The following is a 16,452-nucleotide window of genomic DNA, read 5'->3' on the forward strand; positions in this document are numbered from 1 at the left end:
CCATCTTGAAAAGGCACAAACAACAACGAGTACGTATTTTAAATTGTTGCACCTTTCCATGTGGATGAAATCTAGCTGCAGAACCTCGAACGGATACGTTGGAGGCGCAAAATGACCGGCTGGAGTTGGGGTTCCCCTACCAGGATTGTTTTTCAAACACACCATGCAATTCTTGACCACATTCTCTGCACACTTGGGTATGCCAGCATTTTGCCATACCGGAGCTAACAACTTACAAATCCCTTTCACACTGATATGAGCCATACCATGGGCCATTGTCACTACTGCAAGCACATACGCATCAGGTAACAACCATCGCTGATGTTCTGACAATTCGACCCAACAACCATTCGCATCCAGCCTATCTTTACTTTCTTTCCATTCATTCAACTCTTTCTCTGAAACTTCAGCTTGAATCGACTTTACGCTCTCTATCGTGTCTTCACACATTCCAACATCACCAATCCATCTTGCAGGACCTGCAACATACATTCGACTCATCACATTTCTTGCAGTTTCTTTCACGACTTCGTCGGCAAATGCATTACCACGACCGACATCATCCGTGACCTTTTTGTGTGCACTGCACTTCACAATCGCAACTTCTAACGGCAAGGTCAGTGACTCAAGGAGCTCATTCACCAACTGACCATGCTGGATCTTAGCACCATGCGAAGTCAGAAAACCACGTTCACGCCACAAACGTCCAAAACTATGAGCCACACCAAACACATACTGACCGTCAGTGTACACATTCACTCGTTTGCCTTTCGCCAACACGCACGCTCTCGTAAGTGCAATCAACTCTGCCGCTTGTGCTGAGTTATGTGGGATTCGTGCAGCTTGGACAATCGTATGCAAAGTCGTGACCGCATATGCCGCAGTCGTATCACCATTCGGAAGCTTAAAGCACGAACCATCAACCCACAAAGTACCATCACATTCAGTAAGAGGAGTGTCGCTCAAGTCCACTCTCCCTGTTGTATCTTCTTCTGTCCTAAAGAAACAGTTGTGCTGCTTTTCAGCATTCTCTGTCTCAACTGGAATCGGCAACAACGTGGCTGGGTTTAATGTGTTGCATCTTTTAATATGGACATGGCTTGCTAACAAGGTCAAATCATAACCTGACAATCGAGCACTAGTTAAGTGCTGTGTCTTGGTTCTATTCAATAAGGTATCCACTGCATGTGGAACCATTACAATTAGGGTATTGTCCATCACCAAACCAGCAGACTGTCGAATAGAAACAGCTGCTGCGGCTGTGGACCTTAAACAACCCGGCAACGCCCTCGCTACCGGGTCTAACGTCGACGAGAAATACACGCATGGACGTTGTTTGTCCCCAAAAGACTGTATCAACACTGATAATGCACATCCTTCTTTCTCATGGACATATAGTATAAAGGGCTTACTGTAGTCGGGGGTACCCAACACAGGAGCCGAACACAACGCATCACGCAAGTCGGCAAAGCTTTTCTGACACTCTTCAGACCACGGAATGGGATTCGGTGTATCCTTACACGTTAATGCCACCAAAGGTTTGGCCATCAGGGAAAAATTTGGTATCCATTGCCTACAATATGATGTAATGCCCAAGAAAGCACGCACTTCTCTCTGTGTCTTTGGTACACTCAATTCTGCAATTGCCTGATTTCTCTCTGGGGTCGGTTTCCTTCCCTCCTTCGATAAGAGGTGACCTAAGTAGGTCACTTCTTGTCGACAATATTGTAATTTCGATAGAGACACTTTGTGATGTAATTTAGACAAATGACGCAATAACAACAAAATGGCTTCTTTACAAATCTCCTCAGTATCTGCAGCGACTAACAAATCGTCTACGTACTGGATAAGCGTAGCGCCATCAGGTAAAACAAGCGTGTCAAGCTGTATTTTTAAAGCTTGACTGTATATGGATGGACTTTCACAATAGCCTTGAGGAGCGCGTTTGAAGCGGAAGCTTCGCCCTCCTAAACTGAAGCCGAAAATGTCTCTGCTCTCCTCGGCAATCGGGATGCTGAAGAAAGCATTCTTCAAGTCAATCACCGAAAACCAAGTGGCGGAAGCTGGAATCATAGTCAATAGGGTAGTGATATCAGGGACAACCGGAAACTGTGGCACAACAACTTTATTCACCTCTCTAAGATCAATCACAAACCTGTAAACAGGAGGTTGGGAAGGATCAGTACGCTTCAAGACAGGCAGGACAGGACTATTACAAACATTGCCTCTCTTCTCTTCAATCACATCTTTTTCGATCAGATCATAAATGATCACTAGCAACGCCTTTTCACCTTCGCTAGAGATCTTGTATTGGGGAATACGCGGCATTCCAACATTGGCTTTCAATGTCACAACATATGTCGGTATTTCCAAAAGACCCACATCGTTAGGACCTTTAGCCCAAAGAACATCCGGGAGACAAGACAATTCTGTCGGGAGCGTGTCTTTCGATAAATACATCGGAGAAACCAATTTCTTTCCTAATGTAAGTCGTACTCCAGAAGGAGAACAGTACAAAGTCGCATACAATCTTTTCAATAGGTCCAATCCTAACAAGTTTTCGACACAACCCGTCGTCAGAATAAGGGGTGCCTCGAGTTCACAAGGTCAAACAGAAAGAGACATAGGACTAGAAATCGGGTTCCTAACCGGGGCGCCAGAAAAACCTACTGAAACATTCATTTCGCCAGACAAAGGTGCGCCAGGGAGTTTCGAGTACATAATAGAACTCTTTGTAGCACCAGTATCCAACAGAAAAGGTTCTGACACACCTGATGTAATCACCTCAACGTAGGGTCCACTCTGATCTACTGGAACTGAAACCACTCCCTCTCTTTGTCCATGGCTGTCCTAGCAATCATTATTATTCACATCTTCTTCTTCTGCGTAGTAGTCATCAGCATAGTACTGAGCCATCCTACCAGATGCATTATTCTGCTGATCAAAACTATTCATAGAATTCTGAGACGGAAAGGATCGCACCTTTTGCAGGAACGCACCGCGTCCCCTCCCTCTAGGAGCCTGTTGAATACTTCGACCTCTTGCACCAGGAGCACCGTTCGTGCGTTGTAACAAAACCGGACAACTATTCTTAAAGTGACCCTCTTTCTTGCAATATGCGCACTGATTGGGTCCATACTGTAAACGTTGTTGAGGAAACTCATTTCTTTGCGAGTTCCCCGAATATTGCTGAGGCTGTTGATAATCGCGCTGACTATTGGTACATGGTGGATAAGCTTGCTGTAAAAGAACTTTAGTCTTCAATTCCTTAGTCTTCTTATCCGCTTTTTCTAACTCATCTTTGCGCCTGTTTTCATAGTACTGGGCCGTAGCTAAAATCTGTGCTGATGTGGAAACAGCCCAAGCACTCTCAGAATCCTTCAACTTATTGCACAATTCAGGAAGTAAATTATGTACAAATTTGTCGACGAACAATCTCTGGCCACCCTCTGTAGCCATGTCCTGACCACTCTGATCTGCAAAAGTTTCTTCAAACCGTGTGAAAAAGTCAGACACAGTCTCATCTTTCTTCTACTTACATGCGGACAACTTGTCCCAGTTAACGCGCAATTCAGGCATTAGAGTTTTCATATAAGTAATAATTCTACCAGGGAGGTCAGATATTAAAGGCTTGGGTTTAGCACCACCAACTTGTCTGTTATCTATAGCAGCAATATTAGCCCATGTATCACCTAACTCCTGATCGTGATCCGTATGACGAATCTTTCCCCATAAAGGCTGTGGAACAACATTTCCAAACAACATGTCTATATCGGCTAAGTACATAATGCATGAGCTTACAGTCTGTGATAACTCCTTATAATACCCTGTAGGATTTTAACGGGGGTCAGGTATTGTCTGTTTGAGAGCCAAAACTTCAGATCTCTTCCAAGGAACATGCACCCATACACGCTGAAAATGCGGCGGAATGGCTGGATTGGCATTTGCGTCCCCTTCCCTCCAAACCGGTGGAACCTCTCTCATGGGATACCGTCGCGCCTTTTTTCCTACTGGGTGTGTCATGCTCAGATGATGACCGGGAAGTGCCTCCCTTACTCCAATACGACAACAGTATCGCAACCGCTCTCTCAACGTCAGTGCCTACGATCATGCCCTCCGAGAACTCGAACCGCACAAGCCACAATTCAGGCAGGTCGTGTTCCGGATCGTTTCCCTCCAAGTCTCCACAAAGAAATACCCACATTTGTTCAAAAACATATCTCTGTTTCGACACTTCCCATTGATGGAAAACTTCCATGATAGACTGTACATCATACCTCGCAGTATCGACAACCCATTTACGCGCTAACCAATTCAGTAATTCTCTCTCTTGATAGTCGGGTAGTTGGCTCCGCAACTGTCTTCGTTCTGCGATAGGGGTCGCATTAGGCGACCCAAAGAAAGGCGAGAAAAGGCCACTAACAGTTTTGGCCATTCTCTGCCGAACAGAAGGAGAAGCTGACGGTAGGACAGAAGCACCAGGAAAGACATGCAGAGGTAAAGCAGAGGTGGGGGCAGTAGCAGAGGCAGTATTAGGATACACAGTTCGAGCAGTAGGTGAAGTCGTAGGGAACACAGATGGAGTAGGTAGCAAAAGCGGCGGCCCTTGAGGGGGCTGCGCCGGAGGAGTGGGGACCAGCTGAAGAGGAGCTGGTGGTTGCGGTAGAACCTGTGGCTCAACAATCGGGTGATGCACAACCAAAGGTTGCTGAGGTGCTGTAGCACTCTGCGCATAAGGAGGCGGTGAACTCAGTAAATGAGACATTAAAGGATCTGAATCAACTTTTCCTTTTGATTCTTGTTCTTTACGCGGCAAAACTGGGTAGCATTTATCTACCGCTAATTTCCTAATTCTATGCATTTGTTTGCTCTCTTGTTCTTCCTCATGATCCCTAAACGCAACAGCGGCTTGTACCATTGACATACCTCGTTTATTTTTCTTTGCTAGTTTTATTTCTTTTTGTTTGGCTTCCTTGCGCCACAGGCGAAAGGAGTCAAACATTGCCGGCCGGGCTTTCTTCTTAAAAAGTTTTACCTCTAGATTATCTAAGATCTCTGTGTCAAAGCTACCATATTGGGGCCATTTTAAAACACCACCTTTTCTGGTGTATCGGATCCAGACTTCATTATATGTGATCGGGCCTACGCCATGTTTTACATAGAGTTCATATGTTGGAGTTCCAATCGGAGGAACCGGACACGAGTCCTCCAATCGGGAATCCCTATTACAACTAAGACAAAACAAATTTCCAACTCTGCTAAGACCAGGCATCTTCGCTCTCTAGTCTAGCTTCAAACTTCAAAGGATTATCAAATACGATAGTCTCGTGAAAACACGAATCCTTCGGTTTTGGCGCTTGCAAGTTCCAACCAAAAACTCAAAGAATACCGAACTAAGAACCAAACTAAGGACTGGGAGACGCTCCACTTATACTTAACTGAGGTATTGATGACGTCACCAGAAGACTCGTCTATCGTTTCGCTCTACCAAGGATCACGGGTCCAAAAAAGGGCGATAGTCAGGGCAGCAGTACTTCGTAGCCGTCGGGACGCGGGGAACCTCGCAGCAAAGACTTTCGGACCACGTCGACATACAGGGGTCGATGAAGTGGATGGCCTTCCTCCAGAATTTTCACACGAAGCTCCTCACGAACCTCTGGCTTGGACCGGTACCGCTGATACCGCCTCATGTTGGGCGCCAATTGAAGTACCGGGTTTTTATGAACCCAGCGGTGCCAGGGAGAACACCTGAAAACTTCGAGTCCTTCCTCTTTCAGACTACAGAAACACAGAGTCTTCTAGTTGAAGTCAAAGATCGTATTTATTGGCTGCAACCAGTAACATGTATCCTAGAAGTACAACAGCATGTATGTTCTCAGGAGACTGCTCAAAATTACACAGCCAGTCTTCTTCTTTTATACAAAACAATAAGCCTCGGGCAAACATTCCTTATTTTACAGTTGACCATACACATATTTTTACTACAAAGAAAAAAGAAGAGTCATGATGTCAAACACATATTTCAGTTTGTCAAGCCCATAATTGATTACCCAGCAAGACCCAGTATTTCATCAGATATTGACAGACCCCTAATAAAATCGGGCACCTCCTCCTCGTAAAGCAATTCATAAAACAACAGAAAGGGACAGGTGTATGTAAGATTAGGCATGGTTTGTGTGCGATGAAAGGTTTACGATATGTTGTGCCTTGATACTGATCTCGCGCGGCCACTGGGAAAGGACCTGGCCGAACAGGTTTGGCTGCAGGCAGTGGAGTTAGCTTGCCCAGGTCATGGCGGAGTCAGCAAAGGTGCACGTGTCCTTCGGACTCGTCTTGGCTTTAGTCATTGCCTTTATGTGAGGGCAATCACAAAATGGATGCCGTTCACAAAATGGAACCCGAGGGTTTGTGACGGAAATGCCGATTTCAGGGTGATCCCAACACTTGATCGTGACGAAAATGCTTGTGTATACCGCACTCGCCATTTGCGGTTCGCTGATACCAAAATTGTCATGAATCGACGATGTTTATAACACAGGTCCAGAATTCTCAGTACCACAGGTCCTCCTACAGTCTGCATCGCGTCTTGGTAAAGCCACGCATCCCCATTCCTTCATCTGCATGTGCCATGGAATTCCAACACCATGGTTTTGAAAAGCTTAATACTTTGTGCTATATTTATTGCAGATTATCGGCACAACACATGTTGGCCCCGTCTCCCGTGTTCCTCATGGTTGGCAATTGCACACAACAGAAGTAGTATTTTACTGAAGTGACTGGGTGTATGTATTTTACAAACTACACCTTATGTGGGTTGCAAGCATCCAAGCTTACATCACTGACTTAAATCGGAGAGCAGCGTGCACACTAGAGTCTGGGCTGCTGAACCTTAATTAAAACTGAAAAGCAGCGGGGAAATTTGCAGAACAAGGATTTCCTGGTCTGAAAGGACTTTTTATTCTTTGGTGGACACCCATTGGGAGTTTGATGTGGCGAGGGAGGGTGGGTTGCTGCAGACTAGTGCGTGACCGAAACGTTTAATGGAATGGCTGTTTCTTTTGCAGGTAAGCCCCACATCGAGGGAGGTAGGTAATTCCCGTGTAATAGACACACACCACGCAGACATGCAGCTCACGGGCCCCCGGACACCTATCTACCATTAATATAACCTCTGGCGACGTGTACGTCTTTTTCTCCATTACCGTCTTCACATGGTTTGATACCGTCTCTCTAATCAGTTGAGGCCCAAGGTAATATCCATATGTTCAGTGGTCGAAGTGGGTGGGATCGGCAGGACATAGCGTACCCCAAATTTTTCCATTTATTAGAATCCGTTCCCCATCTTTTTTATTTTCAAAATGTGCCCCGGGACGGCATAAATAGCTAAGGCCTATATATAAAGCACGGCCATTCGTGGCCGTTCGTGGCCGTTCTTGGACGGGGGTGTTCAAGGACAGTGTAAGCAGCAAGGCCTGCTGCACTTCCCTACGGCAAAACAAACCATAAATGAGGCCCTTTGTCTTTTTCTGACATTTTTCTATTCCAAAGTGCAGCCTCAGACAGAGAGAAAAAAAGTTAAAATTACAAAAAATAACAAACTAATGTAGGACAGAGTGGTTGCAAAGTGACTAGATTGGTTTTATTCACACCCAAGCACATTAGCGCCACTTTACAGAGATTGCCAGTGAAACGCTACTTATGTTTTCTCTTTTTTCTTTGAACAGTACTGTTTTCCCTGAGTGGGGAAGTGCACCATTCCTGGAGGTTCTGCAATACCTGGCTGATGCATGGAGTAGAACATTTTTATTGTGTTCCTTTTTTTTCTTCTTTTTTTTTTAAAGAAATAAACAAAAAAAGTCGTTCAGCACCCTGGAATAAATCCATTTTGGTCACTGTGAACCAATTGTTCTGCACATGGTGCTATCCTTCTTGCCCAGATTTTCATGAGCAATTTATAATCTGTATTTAACAAACTAATAGGACGGTCGAAACTGGATTCACAAGGATCTTTATCTTTTTTTAAAAAATGATTAGCACTGATTCCTTAAAGCTTTTAGGAATATCTATACCTTCTTTAATTTGATTTAAACGTTTTATTAGAAAAGGTAATAATTCTTCTTGAAATGCCTTATATATTTCCATGGGAAACCCGTCCATCCCACTGGCCTTAGCATTAGGCACACTTTTTAATGAAGATTGAATTTCTAGAATCCCTATCTGACCATTTATTATTTCCAGAAGCTGCTGTGGCAATAATGGTAGCTCAAATGCTTCAAAATAATTCAATAATTCCTCCTGAACCACTTGTGTTTCTCCATAAATCTGATCAAAATATCATCTTCTCATACACCTGTTGTTTATTTTTAATTTTGGCAATTTCTAGGGCAGCTTTTTGACATTTCATAGACCACGCCAAAAATCTGCCAATCTGTTGGCTTTCCTTGTATACTTTTTGTTGATATGCCTTGCTACCTGCTATTTCCTCTAATAAAAAAAATCCTTCAGTTTGTCTTTAACTCTCGCTAAGTCTTGCAGTTGTTCTTTTCTTATAGCTTCGAGAGTATCCGTTAAAGTTCCATTTGATCCAGCCTCTTCGATGGCAAGCTGTAGTTCCAAAATCTATTGTTTCCTTTGATTACTAAGCTTTGCCTTATATGATATGATTTGACCTCTGAAAGTAGTTTTAAAAGCCTCCCAACCCGTAAACAGAGGGGCAAAGTCTATATTAAGTCGAAAAAACTCCACAATAAACCCTCTGGTCTCTGTCATCCACGTAATATCTTGTAATAAAGATTTATCAAATTGCATCTAGCCTGCTTTTTATACATATTTCTAACCTCAACATAAATTAAACTAAAGAATTATCTGAAAAAGAATTATTTCTATTTTGTTATGGCAGAGGATATGTATAAACCTTCTGTCTACATAGATTGCACTGTGTTGCAAGTTCGACCCGGCATAAATGCCTATATGTGTGTGTCTAAGAGGTCCACCACCCAACTCTATGTGCCCACTATCTTCCAGTCGTGAAAAAAAGGGGAGGGAAGGTTGACAGTGCCTCACGGAAGCAACACCATTGGGAGGATTCTACCAGGCTGGTACTCGCCTGATTCCTCACTTCTCATCATCAGCTACTGTCAACCCAGAAATGAAATGGGAGAAAAAGAGATAAAGAAAGTGCATTCAAATCATAAAACCATCATGTGTTGTATGTGATAGAACCCAATGTGATATGCCCGTTTCCCAAGTTGGTGGAGTACAAATATATCACAATTAAAAAGAGCAAGGCTAACTGGCAGCTACTGTCTTTATTCTGTGCTGTTAGCTCACTCTGTTAAAAGTCAACCGACATGTTTCATCACTGTGTCTTACTTTGCCAGTGATTTCTTCAGGGTTTTGGGTCAGCATGTGAATTGCACCTTTCTGATTCTTCCCTTATTGTACCAGGTGTCCTCCTCTGACAAGCCTACCCGCCCCCCGTGGAAGAATGTATTGTCGTTTACAGGCCCCTAACTCAGTAGTGGGTCCTTGTTAACCGCCAAAAGGTCGGTATCGCTAGTGCGTCCAGGTGTGGTCTGTGCTCTTGACACGAGGGGTGACTTAAATAAATGGAATATCGCTAAAGTGGAATTACATTGGCATTCATAACCCCTATTTATATAGCGCATTCTTTTGCCAGGTAGTTTGAGTTTTCTATAGGTAAGTTCTTGATTTCTAGGAACATTTTACTTCAAAAAAGTATTGGGCATAGCAGTTGAAATTTTGTTAACTATGAAATGTGCTCTCAGACCGCCCCAGCTGCTCTGGGTTGAACTGTGGCTCTGCCTTACTTTTGAACCGTTATACCTTCGCGAAAGAAAGAGCAGAGCCGCAAAACCTGGGATCCTGTGGTCACGGATGTGGATTTCACCATTAGTCCAGTTCCTACATTAGAACCACGTCACACAGACGAGGACACTGTGATACATTGATCAAAGTTCCCTATGATGGGTAATAACTGGCTAAGTAATGAGCATGCTGTAACATGTTCTAATGAAAAAGGCACACAACTGAGTTATTTGTTTTATTAAGGTGGGGAGGGCAAATCATGGCCAAGTGTATTAACATTTTCCCATTTAAATGATGTATTATGTAATTTTTAAAGAATTATTTACAGGCGTGTGTTCGCCATGGAAGGCAGCCCTCAACAGCACACCACAGCATTAAACTACACTACATACCACTCCACAACTCAAAATACCATTCTTTATAATTACACTATAAAACACACAATCCCACTCCACATAATTCCATTACACACAATACCACATTATTACTATCCACATGATTCCACAGCACGCCATGCCACATAATTCCAATATACAAATCCACTTCACACCACATAATCCTATGCCACACAATTGCACAAGTAACTAATCCAATTCAACCCACATCATTCCACAACACACCACATACATACACTTCATAACACATAAGTAAAAAAATATTGACATTTTCAATGTCAACAAATGAGAGACATATTGCATTTCCAGTGCTTGTTTACCTTGGTTGTATGGGGTCCAGAGCACCCTTGCTACGTCACAGCGCTTTACACACGCAGATGTTCAATGCCAGCATCAGATTCTTGTTGGCACTCTCGATGAATTGATAACACATCAGTCTATCATTTATTCTAGATCTCTGTCAGATTGGATGGACACATATAGACCAGATACATGTCAATTCGTTTAGCTCCTATATTGAATAAAATTCGGATCAGACCAGGGCATGATTTTTACACAGTGCTGTCTTTTGAAAAGCAGATTCATTGGCGTGTATGTCTCTCTCTTCTCTGCAGTCATTAATAAGTGTTTAATACCGAGAGTAAAATGAAGTCACCTGCCAGTCACCTTTGACAGATACTTTCTTTTGTTGATATATTCTTTAACTAGTCTTTTAAGTCTTAGTCAAAGATTGTCTATATTATTTTTTTCATAAAAAAGTGTTTCCGCCCGGGGACCTTTCGCGTGTGAGGCGAACGTGATAACCACTACACTACGGAAACTCACATAGGCTGGATGAGTAGCCTATTGAACTAATCGCAAATGAGTGGAGAGCAGTACATTGCCTTTATTTATGATTGTATTTATAAGGCGGCTTCAGAAATTATTCCTCAAATTGTTTTAACTCTGTTTATTTACTGTCTCTCTTTATTTACTGCCTCCGTTTGTGCTGTTGTCCTGCTCCTCGCCTGCTGCAGCAAATAACTCACAACATACGAATATATTCAGACTTCACGAAGAAACAAACTTTTTACTTTGACTCGTGCACCGCTCAGTTTGTTTCAGAGACCTCTGGGCTCCCAGTCAGCCGGGGGCGGCAGGTGCATGGGGGTGTGGGGCTGACTGACCCTTCATGCTTCCAGCGCCCTGAGACTGCTCAACCGAGATCCGGGCGCTATAAACCCCGAGCCCGGCTGAGCCTCAGCTGCGGGGGCGGGGCTCGACTCCAGGGGTCTCTGGATCTTGGCTCCTTCACTGTGAAGCCCCCGAGGAGGCCGCAGCCACGGGGCATGGAGGGAAGGGGGGGAGGGCTCAGAGCTGGAACCAGTCACGAGGACTGAAGAGTCTCGAGGTATAGACTCTTTAGAGATCTTTTCATGTATTTGATTGAAAACGGAAACAACATGAAACTTTGAAACCCCTCTTTTGTTTTTAGTCAGTTCAGTTTGAAAAACATGAGACCCCGAAATCTGAGGCAGCCAATGTGTGCAGGAGCTGAGGGGACTGACTGCACCCACAGCACCAAGATCGGTGTGAGCTGCACCCTCTGAGCCCAAACTGAGCTTCAGCTGCGAAGTAAAAACACAATGTTTGTTGGTAGATAATGTGTGACTTTTACCTGTGTAAAAGGATGAATTCCTTTCCTTAGCACAGATCAAGTCATAGGTGTTCATATGAGCGTGTCAGGATGGCCGAGCGGTCTAAGGCGCTGCGTTCAGGTCGCAGTCTCCTCTGGAGGCGTGGGTTCGAATCCCACTTCTGACAGTAGATTTTGCGTCTTGTTTTTCCCGAGCACCGTATCTCAGACACCGTATTCCAATTACATTAGAATGACACACTTCTCGCCAGCAGGGGTCTTGAAACAGTAAACCCAAAAATATTAATCAAATGGCCTACACTAGAGGGACTGGGCTCAAGCTATCTGTAGTGCAGCAGGTTCAGTGGCACCAGGGTCCACTACGGTCCAGTTATAGCTGTGTTTTTACTTCCATAGTCAAGAGATGGGAAACCTTTCTATGCCCCTTCCTCGCACTGAGGTGTGGACGTAGGGGGGGCGGGGGGGAGGGGGACGGATATAATATAAATAATACTCATTGCAGGATGGGCTCCTGAATGTTCGTTATTGTGGCTGCCTCGGGGTAGGAGGAGTGCTTTATTAGCGCTCCGAGGCAGGGCTTTAAGTGGGATGGAAGAAGTGGGGAAGGAGACTCCAGAAGGGTTGTGACCTATGGCAGAGTTCTACAAACTGTGGGGCACGCCCCCCTGGGGGGCTGTGGCTGCATTCGCGGGGGGGGGGTGCAAAAGGTTCTTGACGTACTTGCAAATAAGGAAGGCCTGGTTAGTTCTCTAACCTTCTGGTAACTGCAAACAACAATATGGGCACACTTTAAATGGAAAATAAACGCAAGTTAAACTAATCAATTTTACTACAAAACCCCAGTTTCCTAATGCAATCAAGGCAAATGTCTGTGGCCAGAAAGCAGGAAAGGAGCAAAGTTAAGTGGCAGGGTTAAATATTAAGAAAATGCAAATAATTCGACTTAAAGGGGCATATTTTATGATAGTATTTCATTATGTTTCCATTTGTACAGATGCGAATACTGTCTGGTCAAAGATTTCACTTCATTATCACCAGTTTCCCCCCGAAATACACCAACGAGCAACTGAAAGGTGCCCAATCACCTTTGGCGAAGGGCTGCCCACTGCGTGCCAACATGTCACTACATTCTTAATACCTCTTAATCTGTTTGAGCTGGAAACATATTATTGTTGTTAACATTCGCAGATTATGCAGCAGATGACTAATTAAGTGATGAATGCAGCAAAATCCATAATTATGCGGAAAATGCCGCAGAATTGCATAATTTCAGTGGTCCTGCCAGAAAATCACAAAACTGAATCCTAGTTGGCGCTGTGGTGAATAGTGCCATGTGTATATATAGTGCCAAAAAGTTACGCCTGTGCCAGAAACACTGAAAATATGTAAGACTTCATTTTTATCTATATATTTTAGTAAAAAGGAATCAGACGACATCTGGAAACACTTGGATGAGTGTTCATTAAAAAGATGCACTCTAGAACTCACTGGTGACACCCTCACATTGCAAACACAATAAGATGAAGGACGGAGCACTGAAACTTTTCAGACACTCGGCCCCAGTCACATTAGATCTGGGTTGAGTCCATCATTGTTCTTTTGCTCACTTTGTCATTCTAGTTCAGACCCAGTTATATGCAAATTAGTCTTACCCTGCGCCCAATGGGAACAGTCCAGCCCGAACTGCCTAGCCAGGTCTTCCCTGAACCGGAAACAAGTATCCTGGGACCGGTCTCGGGGTAACAACCCTCATTAGCCAGGCTAGCTTGAATCCAGTGGCAAAGTGAGCAAGGGACCCACGTCTGGGCATGCCCGGCCAATTTAGGGCGAACAAAGCAAAGACAATAAGATGATGGACGGAGAAAAGAAACTTTTCAGACTCCTTCACATTACCTCTCAATAATAAGAAACATTCCTGGAGCTACAAGCGACTTCTTTAGTTCAAACCTTTATTGGCTCCCGATGTTGACTCAACGTCCCATTGGCAAATCACTTACAGCCTGATTCATGAAGTGAAATTGCGCCCGCAATCGCTGCGAAAACGCAAATGCGAGCGCAATTTCCGTAATCGGCATTCAACAACAAAATAGCGAATTCGCTAACACATATTTGCGAATTCGCTAATATAATCGCAGAATCCCTGCCGCTGAGCATTAGCGAATCGGAAATAGCGACACACCACGGAATCTGCGAAAATAATAGCGAATTCGCAATAGAAAATCGCAATTGGCATTCAAGAAAAATCGCAATTTGCGAAAAACCCAAAAATCGCTATTTTCACGGCGCAAAATAAGGACAACTCAAAGCAGGTGGTAACCATGAAAGGCATTGAATTTTTTTTTCAAAAAACCGTTGTCCTATCACCAACAGGGCCAGGCCTGACCAATCACACATAAGGACATTCAGCAGCAGCATTAGGCTTTCCACAATGCCTGGGATGTACATGGTGGTGAGGCGGCGAAGGCTACAGCGAGCAGCACGGAGGAGACGCATGAGGCAGGCAAGGATTTACCGGCTGCGGGTCACCTTGCTGGGCCAAACCAGAGAACAGATTTATGCTAAATACAGGCTGAATGGGGAAATGATCACCTGGCTGATACAAGAACTCGACCCCATCATGCAGCACCCAACAAGGCGAAACAATTCTGTGCCCACACATGTGCAGGTATTGTGCAGCCTGCACCTCCTGGCCTCCGGCAGTTTCCAGGGCATAGTAGCCGCTGCTGGGGGGATATCCCAGCCCACCATGTCACGCTGCCTCCACACTTTTGTTGACGCCATGCTCAGCCAGCTCCACCGGTACATCACATTTCCCACGAGCCAACAGGAATTGGACCTCACTAAACTACAATTTTATAATGTTGCCCATTTTCCCCATGTCCTCGGCTGCATAGACTGTACCCACGTCGCCATCTGCCCACCAGCTGGCACGGAGTATATGTACCGCAACAGAAAGTGCTACCACTCCCTCAACATACAGATGGTCTGCAATGCCAAGAGCATCATCACTGACATTGTGGCCCAGTACCCAGGGAGTACCCATGACTCCTTCATCTTCAGGCACAGCGGACTCCACACACGACTGATCAGGGGAGAGTTTGGGGAAGGACACCTACTTGGTAAGTACACTTTGTCGACAATGTCACATTGCTATGAAGTAACTGCGCTGCACAGGCAATCAACATCTGCTCCTCTCATTCAGGTGACAGTGGCTACGCCCTACGGGAATACCTCCTGACCCCTTACCTCAACCCTGCCACACCTCAGCAACGGCGCTACAATGTTGCGCACATCCGGACAAGGAACTGTATTGAAAGGACATTTGGCCTGCTCAAGAGCAGGTTCCGTATACTGCACAAGACAGGTGGGGCCATGTATTACAGTCCTGCAGCGTGCTGCCGCATTGTGGCTGTCTGTGCAATGCTTCATAACATTGCAACCAAGCGCCGGATACCAGTTGACATCTCAGGCAGTGAATCTGAGGGGGACGACCGGCCACCAGCACATGCGCACCATGCACGCGGGGAGAACCCAGCTGAAGGCCACAGACGTCGCAACCACATCACAGATAACAATTTCTAGCCCACCCCCTTCCCCCACCCCACATATCACAATTGCATGCTAAATGTAATGATAACACAAGGCGAATGTATGCTTCAAAATAAATGTATTTGTTTGATTCACAACAGAAAAGGGTCATGGAAAGAACTATTTACAAAAAAAATACAGTATTCCAGCATACTGCATGTTATTGTGCATGGCAGGCTTATCTTCAGCCTGCGCCTGTGTCCCTGACACAATGTCATTGGTGCTTCCTGCACACATTTCCCAGGCGCCTTTGAGGCTCCTCATCCTCATCCTGGGCAGATGGACCAGGCGTAGCCCTGGTGCTGCACCTAGGTGGGGGGGCCTGCGTGGCAGAGTTGCTGCTCACGCTGGAGGCAGCCTCACTCCCATCATCTCCCCCTACGACGGCCGGTAGCACAGGTTGGAGCAGTGGGACCACGGCGGTGGTCAAGTGCTCCAGCACTCGGGTAATCTCCTCGCAGCACTGGACCAGCTGGTGCTGCTGGGTCATAGAGCGCCGGGACAGCTGGGTGGTGGCATTTGCTGCCACATAATTGGAGCGACTATAGGTCGCCATCTGGCTCAGCAGCTGGTGGTGGCGCCTGCGTGCAACACTGCGCTGCTTCCCCAGCGCAGCAGTATTGGCCTCCATTGCCGCCGTCATGCGCTCAATGGCTGCCGTCATGCGGTCCACCCGCTGGCCGACTCCCGCAACATTGCGGCCGATCTTCTGCAGCTGAAGCTGGATGGCTCCTTGCTGCTGGGACTGCCTCTGGTGCAGACGGAGCATTCGCCGCTCCACGCTCATGCAGGCATGGAGATGCCCTTTGCCCCTCCTGCTGTTCTGCCGCTGTGTTGCGGATGTGGCTGGCCCAGATCTTGGAGGACGAGCTGCAGGTGTTGTAGCAGCTGGCGTCGCAGGTGCGGCAGGCACTGGAGGCACATTGGTGGGGGGCCTGGCCTTGGCAGGAGGTGGTCCTGCAGATTTTGCTGCAGGTAAGGTGGTGGGCCTGGCCTTGGCAGCCG

At 45.6% G+C, this 16,452-nt stretch overlaps 1 non-coding gene across 1 annotated transcript; it reads left to right on the forward strand.

Moving 5' to 3' along the window:
- Positions 1 to 11,943: 11,943 nt before the first annotated feature.
- TRNAL-CAG (transfer RNA leucine (anticodon CAG)) lies at positions 11,944 to 12,026 on the forward strand. Its single transcript has one exon. It is a non-coding gene; the product is annotated as a tRNA-Leu (tRNA).
- The last annotated feature ends 4,426 nt before the right edge of the window (positions 12,027 to 16,452 follow it).

Source organism: Lissotriton vulgaris, chromosome 1_1, assembly GCF_964263255.1.
Source record: "Lissotriton vulgaris chromosome 1_1, aLisVul1.2, whole genome shotgun sequence".
NCBI lineage: Eukaryota > Metazoa > Chordata > Amphibia > Caudata > Salamandridae > Lissotriton > Lissotriton vulgaris.